We start from the raw sequence: 10,724 nt of genomic DNA on the forward strand, positions 1-10,724 counted from the left end.
CACAGTGTGTATGTCTTGTGTATATTCAACTTTGTTTTTTTTTTTTTGTGTTTAATTCAAATTTTAGTAAATAATAAACACTTTTATAAAATTTATAATAACAATGACATCTTTTTTTTATTTTTTGATTTTGTATTTGTGTGGATGTGGTCCCGGAAGTCATATTTTTTTCCGTTTTTTCTGTTTGAGACATACAATGTATGTATGTCTTTTGTATATTCAACCCGTGGTTTTGGTTTTGATTTTGTTTGAATTCATATTTTAGTAAATAAAAAAAAAAATTTTATATATTAATAAGCGATGACCTTTACATATTTGTGCTGATTTTTGTGATGGATGGATGTAGTCCCGAAAGTCATATTTCCCGTGTTATTCCGTTTTGAGACTTTTTTTGTTATGTTGTGTTTATTTTTACCCGTGGTATTTTTTTTTTTTGGGTTTTTTTTTCATTTTTTAGTAAATTATAAACACATTAAATATATCAATATATTTGTCCTTTCATATTTGTACTGCGAATTTGTAAGATGGATGTGGTCCCGGAAGTCATATTTCCAGTGTTATTTCCGTTTGAGATATGTTGTTGTCTTGTGTATTTTCAACCCGTGGTATTTGATTTTTTGTTGAATTCATTCTTCTTACGTAAAGTATTTAAACACTTTTTATATATAATAACGATGATTTTTACATATTTTGCTTTTTTTTTTTGGATGTGTTGGTCCCGGAAGTCATATATTTTCCGTGTAACTTCCGTTTGAAGACTTGGTGTTATTCTTGTAATGTACATTTTTTATTTTCAACCCGTGGTGTTTGATTTTTTGTTGATTTTTTTGTATTTAGTTTTTTAACACTTTTATAAAAATTTATAAATGTGACATTTGAATATTTTTTGTTTGTTTTTTTTTTTTTGTGAAGTGGTCCCGGAGTCAGTCATATTTGCCGTGTTACTTCCGTTTGAGACATTGACTATGTCGTGTGTGTATTCATACCCGTGTATTTGATTTTTTTGAATTCATGTATTAATAAATTTTAAAACACTTGTAAAAGATCAATAATGATGTCCCTTGAATATTTGTGCGGATTTTTTGACAAAAGTGGTCCCGGAAGTCATATTTTCCGTGTTACTTCCGTTTTGAGACATGGACTTCTGTGTGTGTATATTCAACCCGTTTATTTTGAAATTTGGGTTTGAATTCATGTTTATTGAGTTATTAACACTTGTAAATTTATATTTCCTTACCAGAATTTTCTTTTTTTTTTTTTTTTTCAGATTTTTTGGCTTTTTTTGGTGTTTTTTGTGCAGAATTGGATGTGTCCTGAATTCATTCACATTCATGAAAAATCGTTTTTTTTTTTTTCCACTTTTTTTTTTTTATTTTATTTTTTTTTATTATTATTTTGTTGTTTTTTTATATGTATATTTCATGTTTTTTAAATATTTTTTCAATTTTTTATTATTTAATGTAATGTACTGTATTCTTTTTTTTTTATTTTATAATGTAAAATTTTTAGTTAGCGGTAATCATCATCAGTGCCTGGAAGATGACAGTGATTTCGATATTGGAAGATCTTAGGAGGGATGCCAATCAAAGTTTAGAAACATCAATGGACACGATATTTGATCCTAGGATACAAGGAAAAAAAAAAAAAAAACCCCCAAGAATGCTGTAACATATAACAACAAAAACCAAAAAACCAATGGCCACCAATGGAAATGATCTAAAGAATATCAGAACCCATTTTTTTTCAAAGCTCTCTGCTGGTCCTAGGACTCATTGAAACACATGGAAAAGCCCAAGAATGTTATAAGACATGACCATGTACAACAAGTTGTTTTTATACATTTTTTTTTATTTTTTGGATTTATGTAATTTATATTATAATAATTCAAAGTCCTCTTTAAAAACCATTCATAGATGACTGCACTTGAAAAATGAAAAAAAAGAATTATGTAAATACTCTACAAAACGTTTTTTCATTAATTAGGTATACATACAGAATGGGATGGGATTACCTCGTGCAGCCTGTTGCCCAGCTTGGATGAGACCGCTTTTCGCCATTTCATTTACCTTGAAGTGATACCTACATATCTGTTTTATAGAGAGTACAATCAATTGGTCTGTAAGTAATATCAATTTAACCTGATATCAGGTATTTGGTAATAATAAAAAACCCATAATCAATAAATGTCAATTTTATTTATTATAATATATCAATTTCTTTATATATTTAAACACCATTGTATGTGATTTTGTTTTTTTTGCTAAAACACAATCTTTTAAAACATTTTTGCTAAATTTCTTATCTTCAACAGTGAAACAGGAAACCGAAACAGTCTTTACGAGACGACATTTCAGAGGAATATTGCATCAATGTCTCCCTCACATACAATTTATGTCCTTTAAGTGACTGATGTTTGTTTGTCAAGTGTGAATTCTTCAGGAATCGCATACAGAAGGTATAATAATAAGTTGAATTAACTTAATTTGCTATGAAACATGCATGTATTGATAATGTAATACTAATACTTTGAAAGTTATTACAGAAAACACACGTTGGACGCCACTACAGACTTTGCTGACCCCATTTCATTAGCTCAAATAAACAGAGATTTTACAGAGAAAGGTGTCCGGCTATTATTGTTCCTAATGTTCCAGCTTCCCTAGACCTCGTGATATCCACTACACCTTTGATATCGATGTTGCCCAGAGGGCAAACTGTACACCGATATATCCTTTGGATGGCTGTAACGTATAATGTATTTGTACCATTTCATGACCCTCTAGAAACACCACAGAGATTAGTATTTGTAACCCTTTTTTTGATGATGTTTTGAGAAATTTTTTTTAATTTATAATTTTTTTATTTTTTTACCTGTAAATTCAAAATATAAACACTTTAAACTTATATCAGTAGCGAAGACTTTTACATATTTATGCTGGATTTTTGAGATGTGATGTGGTCCCGGAAGTCATATTTTCCGTGTGTAACTTCCGTTTTGAGACTTGGTGTATGTCTTGTAAATATTCAACCGTGGTATTTGATTTCATGTTGACTTCATGTATTTAGTAAAAATTATAAACATTTGTATAAAATCATTAATGATGGCCTTTGAAAATTTGGTTCGGACGTTTTTGATGGAAGTGGTCCCGGAAGTCATTTTTTCCGTGTTACTTTTCCGTTTTTTTCTTGTATGTGTGTTATTTCAACCGTGTTTTTGTTTTTTGATTTTGAAGGTTGAATTCATGTCTTTCAATAAAAAGTATAAAAACACTTTTATAATATTAATAATACGATGTGTCCTTTTACATATTTGTGCTGGATTTGTGAGATGAATGTGGTCCCGGAAGTCATATTTTTTTTTTCGTTTTTTCCGTTTAACTTCCGTTTGAGACTTGGTATGTATGTCTTGTAAATATTCAACCGCTGGTATTTGATTTTTTTTGTTTGTTGATTTTTTTTTATAAATTATAAAATTTTATATTAAATCAATATAATGATGTCCTTTGAATATTGTTTCGGACGTTTTGAGTTGGAAGTGGTCCCGGAAGTCATTTTTTTGCCCGTTTATTCCCGTTTGAGACACAGTGTATGTCTTGTGCATATTCAACATGTTTTTTTTTGTGGTTTTTTTTTTTTTTTTTCAAATTTTTTAAAGTGATTTTTGAATTTGACAATAATTTACTGTTTTTTTTTTTGATGTTTTTATTTGTTTGTAACACTTTTTTTTTTTTTGTATTTATTTGTCATTTTGAAGTTTTTTTTTTGTTTACTTTGTTTTTTTTTTTTGTGTTACTTACAATTGTATTGTATGTTTTTTTTTTTCAACCCGTTTTTATTTGATTTTGTGTTTTTTTTTTTTAGTTAAACATTTATATTTTTAATATGTGATTTAATATTTTTATGTTTGTGACCATGGATGTTTTAAATTTTTACCGTGATTGTGCGTTTTGACATGTGTATCCCGAATTTTTACCGTTGATATTTCCCGTGTTAATTCATTTTTTTTAAACATTGAGTTTTGACTTTTTCCGTTTTGTGACTTGTCATTTGATGTTTCCTTGTGTTTAACTTTTTTTGGTTTTTGTATTTATTTATTTTTTTTTTATAAACAATTGTATTTGATCATATATATGTTATTACAAAAGTTATTTTGTTTGTACAGATGGTATTTTTAATTTTTCATGTCATTATTTCCCAGATTCAGTGTTCATGTGGTATTTTGACCAGTTTTTTTTTTTATTTCTTTTGTGTGATTTTTTTTTTATTTTGATCATTTTGTTATTTGTTTTGGTATTGATTTTTTATTGTGTTCATTGTATATAAAAAACTTTTTTTATTTCAATAGTGTTTTTTTTTATTTTGTGTTTGATTTGTGTAATGTTTAACCGTGATCCGTTGTTTTTTTTTATTGAAGTTTTAAATTCATTTGAAACTTTGTTTTTTTGTGATTTTTTATTTTTTTTATTTTTGTTGTTTTTTTTGTTTTTTTTCAATTTTTTAAATTTTTTTTTTTGTATTTTTTTTTTTTTTTTTTGACATGTTTGATATTAAACCATTTAACCATATTTTGTCTTTAACAGTTGATTTTTTTTTTTTTTTGAATGTTTCTGAGCTTTGTGACTTTTGTATAATTACCATTTTACATTTTTTTTTGTTGTGATATTTTAAATTTTTTTTAGCTTTTGATTTCAAATTTTTTTTTGTTTTTGATTTATAATGTTTTATGTTGGTATATATTTATTGATTTTTTAAAGTTTCAAATGTTTATTTTAACCATATGATCGTTTTGATTTTTTAAATATTTGATATCAATTCTACAGCTGTTTTCCCGAAGTGTTTTTTTTTAACTTCCGTTTGACAAAAATTTTTTTATATTTCATTTTATATATTCAACATTGTAACCATGTGTTTTTTTTTTGATTTTTTATAATTTTTTGATAAGTATACTATATAAATATAATAAATGATCTTTTTTTGTAGCTTTTTTTATTTGTGGATGTGGTGATGTTTTGAAGTCATATTTTTTTTTACTTTAGTGATCAGTTTTTACAGCTGGTGATTTTATTCAAGTATACTGTATACCATAATGTGTGATGTCCTTTACATATTTGACTTTTACGCTTGATTTTTGTTTTTTTTTTTTCATGGTGATTCAAATTGGTATTTGATTTTTATTGAATTACATGTACATTTTTTTTTCTTGAATTTTTGATTTATACATTTGTAAGTCAATAATGTGTGATTTGAAAATTTATGCTGTTTTTTTTTTTTTTGAAGTGGTGAAGTTTCCGGAAGTATTTTGTTTCCCGTTGATATATTCAAGCATTTTGTGTACATATTGGTGACAATATTATTTGACTTTTGTGATCATTTGGATACAGCTGGATTTTTTAGATTAGTAAGGTTCTAGCCGCATTTTTTCCAGTGGTTTTTTTTTTGATTTTGGTGTCTTTGACTTACTAGTAGTATACTGTAATTGTGATAAAGAGATGGTGCTGGTTTTTTTTATGTTTTTCATGTTACTTTTTTTTCCATTTGAACAGATTGTATACGATTTTATAACAATGTCATTTTTTTTGATGCAAATGTGTGAGATGAATAGATTTTCCAGTGAGTGATTTTCCGATGTTACTTCCGTTGGATCACGTGGTTTATGTCTGTGTATATTCAACCCCCAAGTGGTTTGTAACCATTGAGTTGACTTCATGTTTTTTACATGTTTTATAAACCAAGTATAATATCAATAACCTCATATTTGTGTTATTTGTGAGATTGATAGTTGTGACTTCGCCAAGTATACTGTAACCATTGTGTACATGTATTTACATGGTTTTGATTTTGGTTGATAGTAGTATTTGTAAATATATAACGTATATATCCATTTGTTTACAGCTTTTTTTCCGATTTTTGATGTTTTTTTGAGATAGTGAGTGGTTCCGGAATTCGTAAGTCGTAATACCCTTGCAGATGTGGTGACTTGTCGTGTGTATGTATTGAGATTTTGCTTCGATATACTTTCTATGAATCAAAAAGTCTGTTTCCCGTTCCAAACTCCAGTCTGTATAAAAAATGTTGAGTTTTGCAGTACTTTTGCTTGTATACTGATATAATTCAGGTAGCTACATGAAGAGCACGTTTGCCAAGTAAACTGAATCATGGGTTCAGTCTACAGCTGGTGAATTTACATTAAATATTGTAAACCATACATTTTTTATGGGATTTTTACACAGGGTGATATTTCATATAAGTATATTGTAACCATGGGAAATTTAATTCTATTGGTACATCCCGCCAAGTATACTGTAACCATGAGACATTGTTTTTTGGTGACTTTCACGAAATCCAAAGTTTTTGTAACAAAAACGATTCAGTTTCTACAAATTTATTGACTTTTTTCCAAAGTAATTTTTTTTTAACTACAGCTGTTTTTCCAAGTTTACTGTGGACATAGTTCAGTTTTTACAGCTGTGACATTCCGAAATTCAAGTATTTTGTAACAATAGTGATCAGTTTCTTTGGTGACTTCCCAAGTTACAAAATCAGTTTTCTGTTTTAATGGTGACTTCAGTCAAGTTTGTAAAAACTTTTTCAGTTTCTAAGCTTTGAAAAAACCCGCCAAGTATACTGTAACCATAGTGATCAGTTTCTACAGCTGGTGACTTTCCGCCAAGTATACTGTAACCATTTGATCAGTTTTACAGTGATTTCAGTTCTTTTAACATAGTGATTTTCACAGTTTTGAATTTTTTATTGTAACCAAGTGGTGATTATATTTTTTTTACAGCTGGTGACTTTTAAATTTTCAAGTATACTGTAACCATAGTGATCAGTTTTTACAGCTGGTGACTTTACGCCAAGTAACTGTAACCATATTGTTGATCAGTTTTACAGCTGGTGACTTTCCGCCAAGTATACTGTAACCATGATCAGTTTTGTGTGAAGTTGTGATACAGTTTTGACTTTTGTTGAAGTATGTACTAATATGTAACATGTGATCAGTTTTTCTACAGCTGGTGACTTTTTCCGCCAAGTATACTGTAACCTATGATTCAGTTTCTACAGCTGGTGACTTTCCCCCCAAGTATACTGTAACCATAGTGATCAGTTGTCTACAGCTGGTGACTTTTTTTATACTGTACCATTGATATCTCTACAGCTGGTGACTCCCCCCCAAGTTCTACTAGTGATCAGTTTCTATAAATGATATTCCAAGTATATGTAACCATTGACTGACTTCTAAGTGGTGACTTTTTTTGCTGGTGAATGTAACTAAGTATACTGTAACCATATGATCAGTTTCTACAGCTGGTGACTTTTTCGCCAAGTATTTTTAACCATAGTGATCAGTTTCTACAGCTGGTTGACTTCCCGTTTTTACTGTAACCATGGTGATCAGTTTTTACTGGTGGTGACTTCCCGCCAAGTATACTGTTTTTTGGTGATCAGTTTCTACAGCTGGTGACTTTTTTTTTAATATTGTAAAATATACTGTTTTCTACAGCTGGTGATTTCAAAGTTTTTTAAAACCATACAGATCAGTTTCTACAGCTGGTTTGCCAAGTATACTGTAACCATAGTGATCAGTTTCTACAGCTGGTGACTTTCCGCCAAGTATACAACCATATACTTGTAACCATACTGTAACCATAGTGATCAGTTTTACAGCTGGTGACTTTCCCGCCAAGTATACTGTATACCATGTTTTCACAGTGTGTGACTTTCCGCCAAGTATTTAACCATTGATAAACTTGCAGTATTTTTATCCCCCACTTAGTGTTCAGTTGGGTTGATTTTTACCTTCTTCCTTCTTCCATTTGTCTCAATTCCTCATCCGACATTCATTTGGGCCGCTTTTTTATTTTCATGAATGCCATCATCTCAAAAGGCTCTGTAAAGTCTATTGTTGCCAAATCATTGTAACACGTTAATATTGATCCCTTCGATGTGTTTTATAATATTGCCTGTGATAACAAGTCGTTTTGAATTTGACCCTTTTTTGGACGTTTCAAAGTAGCTATAGTATTGCAGTAGTTATCAATAGAATTTGTAAACATCGTGATCAGTGTCTGCCGCTGGTGACTTCCCGCCAAGTATACTGTAACCATGTTGATCAGTCTCTGCAGCTGGTGACTTCCCGCCAAATATACTGTAACCATGGTGATCAGTCTCTACAGCTGGTGACTTCCCGCCAGGTATACTGTAACCATGGTGATCAGTCTCTACAGCTGGTGACTTCCCGCCATGTAAACTGTAACCATGTTGATCAGTGTCTGCCGCTGGTGACTTCCCGCCAAATATACTGTAACCATGGTGATCAGTCTCTACAGCTGGTGACTTCCCGCCAAGTATACTGTAACCATGGTGATCAGTCTCTACAGCTGGTGACATCCCGCCATGTAAACTGTAACCATGTTGATCAGTGTCTGCCGCTGGTGACTTCCCGCCAAGTATACTATAACCATGCATGGTGATCAGTCTTTGCAGCTGGTGACTTCCCGCCAAGTATACTGTAACCATGCATGGTGATCAGTCTTTGCAGCTGGTGACTTCCCGCCAAGTATACTGTAACCATGGTGATCAGTCTCTACAGCTGGTGACATCCCGCCATGTAAACTGTAACCATGTTGATCAGTGTCTGCCGCTGGTGACTTCCCGCCAAGTATACTATAACCATGCATGGTGATCAGTCTTTGCAGCTGGTGACTTCCCGCCAAGTATACTGTAACCATGCATGGTGATCAGTCTTTGCAGCTGGTGACTTCCCGCCAAGTATACTGTAACCATGCATGGTGATCAGTCTTTGCAGCTGGTGACTTCCCGCCAAATATACTGTAACCATTATGATCAGCCCCTGCCGCTGGTTGCTGCCCGTCAAGTATACTGTAACCATAGTAATCAGTTTTTACAGTTGGTGACTTCCCGCCAAAAATATTGTAGACATGATTATCAGTCTCTGCCGCTGGTTGCTGTCTGTCATGTATACTATAACCATCGTGATCAATTTCTAAAGATGGTGACCTCCTGCCAGAATACTGCAACCATGGTGATCAGCTTTTGCCGCTGGGTTCTTTGGAGCGGGAGACAGCATGTCGTTCCGTGGACTGCATCCGTGTTCACAACATGTAGTTCTTCACCTGAACTTGCTGGCTGCTGATGGTCGTATGACGCTGTGTGTCCATGTTTGGGACGGCTTCTTTTTTCCTATGGAAATGAAATGGTTTTTACTCCTTCAGTTAACAATGAGATACACAAGCATAAGCTTCTATTATACGATATGATTTTAAAATTTTATTGAATAAATGACATAGAAACGTTTTAAACATACATTTTTTGTACCTTTTACACATGTAGTATACCACTGCAATGACCAGCGTAAGGACAAGAAATAAGGCCAATTCTACGGAAATCGTCCATGACATAAAAATGCATGGAGAAGTAAATTCTATAAATATACCAAGGTACAGGACATGTAACCATGACAATGTGTATCGTAAACATGGCGAGGAAACATTGGTTTCAGCCTACCGTGGACTACTTACTGGTCAGATCGGCATCCTTTATCGTCTGGTGTTGATGGCGACATTTAGTTTCCATGATATCGACAGTTTCTGGTGAAATAAAGCCATTGTAAAAGTAAAAAAAAGACACGGCTGACAAAGGCGAGAAAATTTTCAAAACTGATACATTGTACTTGGATTTGAAGTACAGACTTACCGTATATTACTATAGAAAGAAAACTGAAGTGGTTTGGTTTCCAATGAGTAACGTTCCGTCAGAATTCCTTCCAAAGGGACGCATCTCATCTTCTGTGGTACCTTTTCAGACAAACATTTCCGTCATGATCAATTCCATTTTCAACAAAACAAAATGGACATCGCAATCTCAAAAGAATCGGACGGGTCACAATGGTTCTCTTCTAATATTGACAGAAACTTCTCCTACACCATCTATATATTGAAATGAATTATTTGATGTTTCTACAAATCACGATTTTATGAACTTTTTTTACTTCGATCCATATTGTTTCATTAAGTTTCACATATGAAGAAAACAGCTGTGTAATTTGGTCTGATGAAGCCAGGTGTCCGCTTTCGTCTTCACAAAAATCACGGACTGATCCGAATGTTTGGGGCGTCAAAACAAAAATGGCAGAGTAGTAGGATTCTAATGTTGAAATGATTCTGTGCCTCGGTGTTTGATTTCTAGGTTGTATTGCATTTTGCTTTCTGTACTTCGGTGTTTGATTTCTAGGTTGTATTGCATTTTGTTTTTTGTGCCTCGGTGTTTGATTTCTAGGTTGTATTGCCTTTTGTTTTGTTTACCTCATTGTTTGATTTCTAGATTGTATTGCATTTTGCTTTCTGTACCTCAGTGTTTGATTTCTAGGTTGTATTGCATTTTGCTTTCCGTACCTCGGTGTTCACTTTCTAGGTTTTATTGTCTTTTGCTTTATTTACAAAACAAACATCGAGGTAAAGAAAAGGCAATGCAACCTCGGTGTTTGATTTCTAGGTTGTATTGCATTTTGCTTTCTTTACCTCAGTGTTTGATTTCTTTTTCACAAGGTTGTATTGCCTTTTGCTTTCTGTGCCTCGGTGTTTTATTTCTAGGTTGTATTGCCTTTTCTTTTCTTTACCTCCGTATTTGATTTCTAGGGTTGTATTGTCTTTTCTTTTCTCCATTCCTTCCATTGCCATTTTTTTTTATTTTGATTGCGAAGCAGG

General features: G+C 32.0%; 1 protein-coding gene across 7 annotated transcripts in view; it reads left to right on the forward strand.

Moving 5' to 3' along the window:
- Positions 1 to 10,724, forward strand: part of LOC138332125 (lactose-binding lectin l-2-like) — a 387,766-nt gene that overhangs the window by 346,821 nt on the left and 30,221 nt on the right. The gene's annotated exons all lie outside the window — the stretch shown is intronic.

The sequence above is a fragment of the Argopecten irradians genome, chromosome 9 (assembly GCF_041381155.1).
Source record: "Argopecten irradians isolate NY chromosome 9, Ai_NY, whole genome shotgun sequence".
In the NCBI taxonomy this organism is placed as follows: domain Eukaryota; kingdom Metazoa; phylum Mollusca; class Bivalvia; order Pectinida; family Pectinidae; genus Argopecten; species Argopecten irradians.